Source organism: Vipera ursinii, assembly GCF_947247035.1.
Source record: "Vipera ursinii genome assembly, chromosome: 8".
Classification (NCBI taxonomy): Eukaryota; Metazoa; Chordata; class Lepidosauria; order Squamata; family Viperidae; genus Vipera; species Vipera ursinii.
Genome location: NC_139519.1, coordinates 7,480,283 through 7,492,795, shown reverse-complemented (window position 1 = coordinate 7,492,795; position 12,513 = coordinate 7,480,283). Strand labels below are relative to the sequence as shown.

The window sequence follows — 12,513 nt, the reverse complement described above, 5'->3', positions numbered from 1 at the left end:
GACCACTCAAAGTTATGACGGCATTGAAAAAAGTGATTCATGACTATTTTTCACACGTATGACCATTGCAGCATCCCCATGGCCACGTGATCAAAATTCGGACGCTTCGCAACCGGCTCATATTTATGACGGTCGCTATATCCCAGAGTCATGTGACAAGCAAAGCCAATGGGGAAGCCAGATTCATTTAACAGCCATGTTAACTAATTTAAGAACCGCAGGGGTTCATTTAAAAGCTGTAGCAAGAAAGGTCATCAAATGAGGCAAAATCTCACTTAACTAATGTCTCACTTAGCAACAGAAATCTCTGGGTCAATTGTGCTCGTAAGGTTTTTATTATTATTATTATTATTACATTTATATCCCGCCCTTCTCCGAAGACTCAGGGCGGCTTACAAGCTTAGCAGTAGCCTTCATTCTATGTATATGCCTGCTTATTAGGGCTTTCCCCCCCCCTCCAAGCGGCATTATTACAAAGTCAGCTTATTGCCCCCAACAATCTGGGTCCTCATTTTACCTACCTGGGAAGGATGGAAGGCTGAGTCAACCTTGAGCCTGGTGGGACTCGAACCTGCACTAATTGCAGGCAGCTGGTGTTACTTAAGGAGGCATCAGCCCACTGCTCCACCAAGGCTCTCTTGAGTTGAGGACTATCTGTATTTTCTTACCAATATTTTCAGAAATAGTTTGTGTTCTTTTTAGGGCTGAAAGGGGAAAAAAAAGCAACTAGCAGTCCACAATCATCTAGGACCCAAACCAGGAGTAGAACTCACAGTCTCCTGGTTTTTAACCTGGTACCTTTACCCATGACACCAAACTGCCTCTCAGCTTGTCCTTAGTACTCCTACTGCCCTTCACTTCATTCCTTATTCTGTCTTGGAATCAAAGCACAGATGTGCTTATGAAAAATAAATCTGTGGCTGGAGGGAAACTTAAGTCTTGAAAGAGCAAATGGGACCCTGCTACAGTTTGAGCCTTGGTACTTTCAGCTGGAGTGAAGAAGGCATTCGCAGACAACAGTTTCATCGCAGCATAAATCCAAGGGCCAAATCATGATTTTTAAAATTATTCTCAGCATCAACTCCAAAGCTCTCAGAACCAACCCATGAAGTAAGAAAAAAGGGCTGGTCACTAGGCCAATTACAGATCTACTTAGAACGATGGATTCTTTGTTGTGATGAAGATACGAGGCAAATGCCCTACAGTATATGCGTGCAGATACGCTGAGGATTTAAAGGTTAAATGCAAGGGTTTGCTTATCAGCAGATGGGCTTTTATACAAGCCTATAGGAAAAAAAAGCACTGGGACTTAAAGAAATATTACTATATATACTTGCAGATAAGAGGCTGTCTCCCGACGACGTGAATGAAACTGCTTTGTGGAGGCCAATTTTGTTGCTTTTGTGGTTTGAAGTATCTCCTCAGGGGAGAATTAGAGCTGCCTCACACAGGCTCCCGGGCCACGTCTGTTGCCTGCTAATCATGATCTAATAACTTTGAAAAGCTGTTTACAGAGCTAGGCTCAGATTAAGACTTGAATCAGCTCAGAGCCAGAGCCTAGACAAGACCCCTCCAGATGAGAACATTTAATTTCAGGCGGCTGTGATGCTTTGCAAGCATTATCATTTAGGTTTTAAAAATGGAAAGTTGAGCTAATGCCTTCTTCGCTCCAGCTGAAAGTATCAAGGCTCAAACTGTAACAGGCGTGGTGTGAATTGCCTTCTATTCACTTGCATTTCGCATATTTTACATTGCAAATAGCATTATTCAGCAACGCTGATGCTGCCAAAGCAGGGGGTCCCAGCAAGGGCTGCAGCTAAGCAATAAACATTGGCTTTGATTGTGTTTGCAGGGAATTCAGTTAATTGGAGCATGTGCTCAATAACTCAGCAAAATTGAACTAGGGTCTACTTAAGGCCATGCAAAACTCTGAAGGGGTTCTTCTGATTACTTTGGGCAAAGTACTACCTGGAACCTGCTTTGCAAAGCATTGATTGTCCCAAAGTTGCTTTTTCAAGAGGCAACTGAACTTTCCCATCGTGGATGAGAAGCAAAATGTCTTTAAAAAAAAACAGTCCAGTTGCCTCTTGGGAAAGAATGTTTGAGACAACTGTGACCTGGAGGACTGAGAATTGGTTAGTTTTGCACCATCATTCAGGGACTAAGATAAAACCTTATCTTCTTCCTGTCTGCATCTTGTTCCTTTCCTTCCCATCTTTCAATCAATCAAAATACATGGAAGGGAGCTTGGAGGTCTTCTAATTCAACCCCCTGCTCAAGCAGGAGACCTTATACCATTTCGGACCAGTGGCTGTCCGGTCTCTTCTTAAAAACCTCCAGTGATGGAGCACCCACAACTTCTGAAGGCAAGCTGTTCCATTAGTTGATTGCTCTCACCACTAGGAAATTTCTCCTTAGTTGCAGGTTTCTTCTCTCCTTGGTTGGTTTCCATTCATTGTTTCTTGTTAATTTTTAATCAATTTTAGAATTACTATTTATTGCTTTACTGATTTAATGTTTTGTATTGTTGCTTTTATTGACTGTAAGCTGCCTAGAATCGCCCCTAGACAAAATGGGGGGCATAGACAAGTAGAGTAGAGTGGAGTGGAGTGGAGTGGAGTAGAGTAGAGTAGAGTAGAGTAGAGTAGGGTAGGGTAGGGTAGGGTAGGGTAGGGTAGGGTAGGATAGGATAGGATAGGATAGGATAGGATAGGATAGGATAGGATAGGATAGGATCTTGGAGGTCTTCTAGTCCAATCCCCTACTCAAGCAGGAGAACCTACACTATTTCAGACAGGTGACTGTCTAGTCTCTTCTTAAAAATCTCTAGTGATGGACCACCTACAAATTCTGAAGGCAAGCTGTTCCTCACTTCTCAGGAAGTCTCTCCTTAACTCCAGGTTGTTTTCCTTAATTCCAGGTTGCTTTAATAAATTTAATAAATACATGTATTATTTATTTAATTTAATAAATAAATAAATTTCTGGGGCCACCTCCAGCACAACCCATAGTTGAGAATGTCACCAAAGCAGAAGTGGTTGCATGAAGTGGATCTTGTCATCTCTATACCAGGTGAAGTGTAGGTACCTTCTCTCAACATTGTATTGTACTCATTTACTATAGAAAATGGCCTTGAGGGCAAGAAGGAAGATCCATCGCCACGGTGATGAACAGATGAAAGTACTCTTAGGCCTGCGTATCTTTTTCTTGGTCAGATCCACCTGACATTTATTTATTCAAAGATTCATGTTCTACTTTTGAAAAATTACAAACCCTTCAGGAAGCAGTCTGTAGAATAAAATGATTAAAGGAGAGTCGCACATTAGAAAATATATTTCCAATAAAGAAAAAAAATAGAACTAGAACATAGAATAATACAGTTGGGACTGGAATAATCCAGTCTTTTTAAAATTAAAATACTGATGTTAGTTAAAAAGGATGAAATGGAGAACGTGGATTATTGACCAACTTCCCTTAAATACAAAGTTATCAACCAGAACTTGTAGGGTCATTAAAGAGTAATCGAGGAAGGAGTTACAGTGCACAGATAGTCCTTGACTTCCAACCACAATTGAGCCCAAAATTTATGTTGCAAAGTGAGACATTTGTTAAGTGAGTTTTGCCCCATTTTACCACCTTTCTCGTCGCCGTTGTTAAGTGAATCACTGCAGTTGTTAAGGCAGTACGATGGCTGTTAAGTGAATCTGGCTTCCCCATTGGCTTTGCTTGTCACATGACTCTGGGACACTGGCTTTGTTTCTGGTTGCAAAAGGGGATTCACGTAATCCTGGGACTCTGTAGCCATCACAAATGTGCCAAGCATCCAGATTTTGGTCATGTGACCGTGGGAATGCTGCAACGGTCGTAAGTGGGGAAAACAGTCTTAAGTCACTTTTCTCAGTGCTGTTGTAACTCTGAATGCTCACTAAAGGAATGGCTGTAAGTCAAGGACTAACTATATTGCTTGCGCATTGAGTGACGATAAAAACCCTATAAAGAAGAAATATCCGATGTTGCAACCTGAGATTTGCACTTAGATTTTGTTATTGAACTATTTATTAACCCAGGCACCACAATGCTTTTTAAATATTCAAATGTAAAATTGGAAAATTAATAAAATATTTTTTAAAAAAACCCATGAAGGAAGCCTGCTTAGTATGCCTATGTTTGACAGGACCCATCCATCTTTCTGCATCATAATTTCCACCATGAGATATTGAGGGCGCAAGCACCTGTTTCGCTGAAAATTAATCCCCTGTTCTCTGAATAATGTGGAAAAATGACTTTGATGTCATTATGTTTGTGCTTTATGGAACAATAAGATTTTAAAAGTAAAATAACTGGGGGTGGGGAGAAAAATGTTGACTTGCACACCTGTTTTTGAAACTAACATTTATAAAATAACAGAGGAGGTGAAACACCTAGGATCCAATTCTAAATACTGATTAGATTCAAGTTGATTCCAACTGTTAATTCAAATCAATTAAAACTGTCTATGTGTCATTCACAAAAGCCCACTCATTGATCTGAAGGCATCTGGTCAATTCGCTTAACTGATTGGGTGGTGTCGTCTTTGAAGTGAATCTTGGAAATAAAATCCTCAGAGAAATAATTATTATATTTGGAAACATCACTTTCAATAGATTCTGCCTGGCCTATTTATTCTGCTCAAAGGGTTTTTTTATGAGTTTCTTTGGCTGGGGTGGAGGATGGGAGATAGACACAGATACACAACAAGGTGTTCTTCTCTGAAATCCAGATGGCCCCACACAAACTTATCTTCAGAAAAGCTGTTCAGGCTGTTGTGTGCTTAGAGCGGCCACGTAAATTCTGTTTCTACTTCCAATTTTATTCTGATTTGATGTAATTCTAGATTTAATTTTATTGTCTTCAATTTGGCAGAAGGGAGTGTGCCTTGCCTTGTGTGGGTGAACTGCCTAGAAAGCAGGGGTAGGCAACCTTGGCTCTTTTACGACTCGTGGATTCTGGGAGTTAAAGTCCATGAGTCATAAAAGAGCCAAGGTTGCCTACCCCCTAGAGTTTTGATAATATTGGCAATATTTAAATATTGGATTTAAAAAAAGATAAACTAAAACAATGGCCCCCAGTTTTTCTGGCTCCAGGGACTGGTTTTGGAAGAAAAATTGTCTTCCGTGGACTAGAGCAGGGGGAAGTGGGTGGTTTCGTGCACAAATTAGATCCTGCGCATGTGCAGATGAAGCTTCGTTTGCTCGCCCGCCGCTAGCCCGGCCCGGTTCCTAACAGGCCACAGACCAATACCAGTCCATGGCCTGGGAGTTGGAGACTGCTGAAGTAAAAGACCTTGACTGAAGCTTTTGAGCCTAACTTGCCAAATAAAGAGAAGTACGCTACTTAAAACAGAGGTCATGGATTAACATTTAAATTATTAAAATAAATACAAGAGTGGGTCCTTGGTGCTCTCTGAGCTTGGTTGTTTTCCTGCAGACACTTCGTCAGTGCACTGATGATGTTGCCTAATTTGGTAATGAAATGTCTGCAAGAAAACAGCCAAGCTCAGAGTGTACCAAGGACCCCTCATTTCAGCCCTGAGCTACAAATATTCTCCTTTATAAAGACAAGAGGCTTTACAGCCCGTTCTGCTTGCTGCTTAAAGAGTTTGCATTGTGATGTTAAACTAGTTAGAGGACAGTTGGTAGAAAATAGAATCTCCATTTTATTTTACTAAATCCAGTGCAACCTGATCTACCAGAATGGCCATGGTGCAGGTTCCATCGGCCAAAAAAGTGTTGATTGGCAGGAAGCAGAAGACAGAATTTTATTTTTTCCCCCTGCAGTGCTCTCTGCTCTGTATGGAACATCCTCCCTTTGGAGATTAGAATTAGCCTTTTGTAATGCCCTAAATTGCAGCTTCGCATCCCGCCAGGCTCAAGGTTGACTCAGCCTTCCATCCTTCCGAGGTAGGTAAAATGAGGACCTAGATTGTTGGGGGCAATTAAGCTGACTTTGTAATAATGCCGCTTGGGGGTGTCTGAAAGCCCTAATAAGCAGGCATATACATAGAATGCAGGCTATTGCTAAGCTTGTAAGCCGCCCTGAGTCTTCGGAGAAGGGCGGGATATAAATGGAATTAAAATAAATAAATAAATAAATAAATAAAATAAAATAAATACCTGGCTATATTCCCAAGCCTGGGGTGCTGAATGTGATAAGAACCCCATTTCCTGACCAAGGTTTGCTAACTGACCAAGTATCTTGGCTACTACATCTATTTATTTTAGATGTTTCTATTGTTTTTTGTTGTTTTAAAATGTTTTACTATTTTAATTGTGACATTTTTTTTATTGTAAGCACCCCAAAGTGAGATGGGCAACTGTAGAAATCTAATAAAGGAATGAATGAATGAATGAATGAATGAAAGAAAACTTTTTAAAAAGGTTTTGAAAGGCTTGATGTTTGAGCAGGATGTTAAGGAAGATTTGATATTTGAGTAGGGCATTTTCTGCATGGATTCAGGAAAAGAGTTCTTTAGCTTCTTTTTTTTGTCCTGTGCACATGTCTGTTATCTCTGCCTTTAAAAAAAAATAAAACACAGGAGTTTTCCAAAATGCAACGAAATCCTTAAAGGCAAATCCAGTGGAAACTTTGCAACATCTCTAGTCACTCAAAGGTTTATCACATCCCTGCTCTTTTTGTTCCTTTCTTCCTCTGATTAATGTACCTGCAAGCATTTGGATGCTTCGGGAGACTTTTTTCTCCCTGAATTAAATGTTGAGGCAGTTTGAATTGAAGTAACGTGACCTTGAAATCACATATTTGAATCAAATAAATACCCTTTTTGAATTTGGATTTTGGTGTTAGAAATGAATTAGGGCTAGCTTGCATAAGGCCAGTAAACCCTCATCAAATGTAGTTTCTTGTGTGGATGCATCTGCTCAGTTTTTATTTATTTAAACATTTTCTATAAATTCAGCCACCTTTTTCCTCTTCCCCCTAACTTTCTCTGCTTCTCTCTCCTCATCTAACCTTTCCAAGTACTGACAACTTTATTTCTCCCATTTCTGTAACTTTTGGGTGCATTGCAGAGAGAGCTGCAGTCATGCTTAACGCCTTCATTTTTTCCGACTACCTCTGGAAGGAAGGAAGGAGAGGGGAGAGGAGCAGAATTGGATTTCTGCAGTGCGGGGAGGGGAGAGACATCGATAAAGCTTAATTTAGAGGCCTTGCTGGTTATATGGCCCTGGGTAGGCACTAGTGGCTTTCAACAGTGATTCGGAATTCTCTCCCCTCCCAGCTTTGAAGTACCATTACAAAGCAGCCTTGAATTTTGCTCTTCCAGCTTCGTTTCATTCAGTTATTCTACAAAACATCTTTTCTTTGCTGTGCTTTATGCCATGAATCACTCCAAAGAATAGGTACCTTTATGGTGCCTCCCCTGTTCTGTCAAATCCCTTTCCCAGGCTCAACTTTTCTGTAAAGACTTTGGACCGCCTTCTTTAGTTCTCAGCAATAGCGTGCCTTGGCTAAGAAGTACATAGACGTCATTAAATACCAGCATCTTTTTTTCCTTCCTGTTTAACGCTTGCCTCAGTTCTTCTCCCCTTTCTTCTGCTGTTTCCTTGAGTGGCATTGAATTTCAAAGTTCTTTGAGTAGACTAGAGAATGGTTCTTTTAAACCTTGCAGATTCTAGGGAACACTATAACAATGCCTTCTCTTTCTTTGTTGTCTTGAATAGAATAGAATAAGAATAACAGAGTTGGAAGGGACCTTGGAGGTCTTCTAGTAGTCCAAACTTCTGCTCGAGCAGGAGACCCGGTACCATTTCAGATAAATTGCTGTCCAGTCTCTTCTTGAAAGCCTTCAGTGTTGGGGCACCCACAACTTCTGAAAGCAAGCCATTCCTCTGGTTAATTGTTCTGAGAAATTTCTCAGTTCTAGGTAGCTTCTCTCTTTGATTAGCTTCCATCCATTGCTTCTTCTGTTTCCATCCATTGCTTCTTCTGCTTCCATCCATTGCTTCTTCTGCTTCCATCCATTGCTTCTTCTGCTTCCATCCATTGCTTCTTGTAACTCATTCTCCTGAGTTATTTTGAGGTCAGACAGAATAGGATGATAGCCACTTTACCCTATCTCTGTCAGCTGCGAACAATCAGACTCAACACATGTAGACTTCAAGATACCTATTTTATTGTTCAAGAATCTTCCTAGACTGACAGATCTCACCTGGGAAACACTAGATAAGGCTCAAAGGCATTGAGAGGGGGCCAGACCTTGCCCTCTTGTGTTTACTTAGCGAGTCCAATCTAATTTCCTACGTGAGGCCTCCTCCCAACTGGGAGGGTTGCTCTCCAACATTCTCAGTCTCATTCTAATAATCTTAGATGAGGTTAAACTGGTTCCCAAACAGGAAGTGGGGGCTCAGTTTGGAAGGTAGATAAAAGGACGACCCTTGTGACTCATAGGATACTGCGATAAACTTGCTCTACAGTGCATGAAATTTGATGGGACAGCTTTGATGCTCAGAGAACTAGTTCATCCCTCCCAGGTTCTTCCCTTTCCTTTCAGGTTGTGGAAGATATGGAAAACACAATTATCTGGCTTAGATTTTCATTCTCCTGTCTAATGATTGCTTTATTGATTTTTGCAATGGAAGCACTCCAGGAAATCCTGCCAATTTACCCATGTCTAGCCTGCTTCACCAATACCTGTGAAAATTGCTACCATTGCATTCCGCTCCATTCCCTTCCTTCCCCCCCCCCACCTTTCCTTGTTCCTCTTCTGAAATGATCAGCCCATCCTGCTTAACTGCAAGGCCAGCCCTCATCTGCACTGATCATTCAGTAGTATGGTTCGCTGGCCTGAAATGGTTCATTTACTGAGACATTTAGGCTGAGAGAATTAACTGGTTTTCCTGCATCTCTGCTTCGGGTAGCATTCATCCAATGGAGACACCACATCTGTGAGCCAGTGGTTCAAAGATGGAAACCTTCATCTTCTTCTTCTTTAGGGGTGATGATCTACTATGTAGCTTGTTTTCTTTCAATCTACATTTTTGTATCAGTTTTACATCCTTGATACAATCAATTGACTTAATAAAGTTCTCTTCTTCTTCTTCTTCTTCTTCTTCTTCTTCTTCTTCTTCTTCTTCTTCTTCTTCCTCTTCCTCTTCCTCCTCCTCCTTCTCTAATCAATATTTTCCCCAAAAAGTGGATATCATCTAGGAATGACCAAAAGTTGGGTTCACACAATAAACTAAATTGAAACCTAGGTTAATAAGCTGTAATTTTTCACATCATATGCTATTCACAAAGATGTTTACTATGTTGTCACTTTGCTAGTACACATAATCAGTTTAATGGCTAGATTCCCCCAACAGACTGAAGTAGAACTATCTAGCTCCTTTTCAATTCAATTTAGCATGTTTTGTGAATGCAGTCATGTCCCAGCTCCACTTGCATGCACTATTCAGCCTCTCTCTGCTATTAAAAGATGCCATTTCGCTTGTTTTCTGATTTAATTTTTTTTTAAAAAAAACCTCTTACTTTGGAGAGTAAAATGTGGACATTTCAATTCCATCCCTTTGTTTAAAGATCCATCCTAAGGCTGGACTGGCTGTTCATCTTTTCATATACTTAGGGCCTTTTTTTAGGAAACTCATTTGAATCTTGTTTTTCCACTGGCCTCCCTACTGTGAAACCTGGTCATGGATATAGTGCTAAGTAGTCAACACATTGCCTTCAATTTCATGGTGTCAGTTTTGCCTTTAATTGTCAATATCCTCTTATTTCAGACTGATATTTTTGTCATGCTCTGCCAGTCTAGTGACATGGAGACTTAGTTCCAGGAAAATACCCAATTTTAGTGAGCTGATTGACACTCCAAAAGTTTCCATGAAACAGAATAACAGAGCTGGAAGGGACCCTGGAGGTCTTCAACTCCTTGCTTAGACAGGAAACCCTACAGCATTTCAGACAAATGGTTGTCCAGTCTTTTCTTAAAACCTTCCAGAGTTGGAGCATCCACAGCTTCTGGAAGCAAGTTGTTCCATGGATTAATTGTTCTAACTGTCAGGAAATTTCTTCTAGGTTGCTTCTCTCCTTGATTAGTTTCCATCCATTGCTTCTTGTCCTGTCTTCAGGTGCTTTGGAGAATAGGTTGCCCCCTTCTTCTTTATGGATGCCCCTTAGATATTGGAGCACTGTTTAACTTATCACCCCTATCCTTCTTTTCATTAAACTAGACATACCCAAATTCCAGCAACTGTTTTTATATCCTTTAGTCTTCAGTGTCCTAATCTTTGTTGCTCTTCTCTGTACTCTTTCTAGAGTCTCAACATCGACAACGATGTAAAATAGGTGTTGAGACTCTAGAAAGGGTACAGACTTCCCTCTGGGATTTTCTGGTGGTCTCCCAAACAATTATTAAGAAATTTTTCTGAACTTCCTTAGCTTTTATTTTGGAACAGCTAGCCTGGCTAGGTCCTGACACTTGAGTTGATGAGCATTTTGATGCTAAATCTAATAAGAGGCTCTCTCCCTTATCAAGCATTTGCCCAAACTTTCTTGCTAGCTTTGATCTCTTTGGCTTTAGAGCTGCCTCATCAAAAGAAAGAAGAGCAAAAATGCTTGGTTCCTCACATTTCTTCCCTCCCATCTCCAATTATAGGGAGTAGAATGTCTCTATAATCCTTGCGTTGGGGTGGAAAGAGAACATTATAGAAGGAAACAGAATAAATCCAACTGAGATATAATAAATCTCCATTTGAGGGGGAATCTATTTCAAATGACTAAGGCAGCAGGAGATGGATAATCAAGAGTACCAGAGGCACAAAGTATTCAACTAACACCAACTAGAAACTGTGGGATAGAAATGCAGTAATATTTGAGAAGGTCTGTGAAAAACAAACACACGCATCTCATCCTGACTTTGCTCTCACCGTTTGCAGGAAGCTGTGGGTCTGTGATGCAATGCAGAGGCAATACACCAAGGGGAGTTACTCCTGGAAAGATTAAATATTTGGCTGGTTGAATTCTGGAATCAGTCAGCAGTGCTGCAAGTTTTGAAGTCTTCTCCCTGTTTCAGGGCTTCCTTTGAGAGAAGAAATGTTGTGGATTAGGTTAAATGTGACTCTTTTAAACCTGGAGCTCTGAAAAGAGAAATGGAGTTCCACTACCTTGTGGAACTGAGTTCAGACTTTGAATAGTAGCTTTTTTTTTCTTCAGGAGAAAGAGAAGGGACAGGATACAAGAGAAGAAGAAAAGGTTCTCAGTCCTTTGAGATACCCCAGGGCAGGAAATAGATTTCAGATGTTTAACTGGAACTATACGCTACTGATATTGGGGATAGTATCAGACAAATAAAAAGGATGGGGTTTTTTTTCTCTCCCTCCTATATCCTAGGGAGGGTTTTTTTTAAAAGGTGGGGAAACCAATCTGAGCTTCTTTTTTGTGCTTTCTCAGGTTGAAAGCATGCTTTGGTTATTGTCGCTGTGTACTTTCTCCAAGATCACCTCTGTGGCTTGCTACAAAGGCACACAGACACAAAAATAGTTTGCGGGTAATTCATTTGTTTTTGAAAATGTTGCTTCCTTTTCTAGATTTGGACAGAACTGTAGAAGGGTGAATTTCAAGCAAAAATCTTCCGTGTGTGTATGTGTGTGTGTGTGTGTGTGTTTGTGTGTATCCTTGTCAAGTTGTAAGTATCTACGAACAGGCTCCCTTAGGTGGCAATGGTGGGCTCTTTTTCAATACTCCTAAAATATTGTTCTCTCCATCTCATCTAAGGCAATTCCTTGTCAATGCTTTCTACCACTCTGAGGTGGGCTGCTGACCTGATGGATCTCAGATCATCATCTGATTTTAGTAGCTAAGTTGATTTATTTCTGATTCTAGTCTGATCTTTGGAAAGTTGAGCAAAGCAGATGTTCTCCTTTGAGGAATCATGAGAGCAAGCAAGCTTTCCTTCTTCCCATTGGTAGGAACTTGTAGGAGAAGATCAGGCAGCTAGGGAAGGTGGAATCAAGTGCATCATCAGTTTACAGTCCTTGCGTTCCCACAAGTGCTCCAAGTCCAACCCCATTGAATTCTGTTGACTTTTATGTGGTGCCAATTTAGTGTTGAACTTTAGTTGACCAGATTCTTGTGCATAGGCCTGAATAAATGTTCTAGGCTGCAACCTTACAAATGGTCCTGATTCATTTTGCCTGAGAGAACTCTTTATTTTGCTCTGGCACCTGACTTCTGGTCTCGGGCAAATTGTTCCCTCCCTCCAACATCTGTTGATCCTTAATGCTCCAGCTTTCTATCTTTGGAAAGCCTTTTCTATCACAGTCATTTATGACAACTTCCAGAATGAGAGAAAGTTTACCATTCTTTGAGCGGAGAGAGTGCTGATGTTGTTTGTATTTCCGTACCGGTCAGTTGGAGCAAAAGGAGCTGAGCAGGGACTTGTTTTTGCAATGTCTGCTTTCTGTTCTCCACATTTCAAAGTCAGCAGAAGCGGGAGCGTTTCAGAGTTGGTTCGAAAGCACTTTG

General features: G+C 40.7%; 1 protein-coding gene across 1 annotated transcript in view; it reads left to right on the top strand.

Moving 5' to 3' along the window:
* The window catches only part of ZMAT4 (zinc finger matrin-type 4), a gene marked incomplete at both ends in the record, with an annotated part of 97,099 nt that overhangs the window by 68,352 nt on the left and 16,234 nt on the right, over window positions 1–12,513 (top strand). The window lies entirely within an intron of this gene.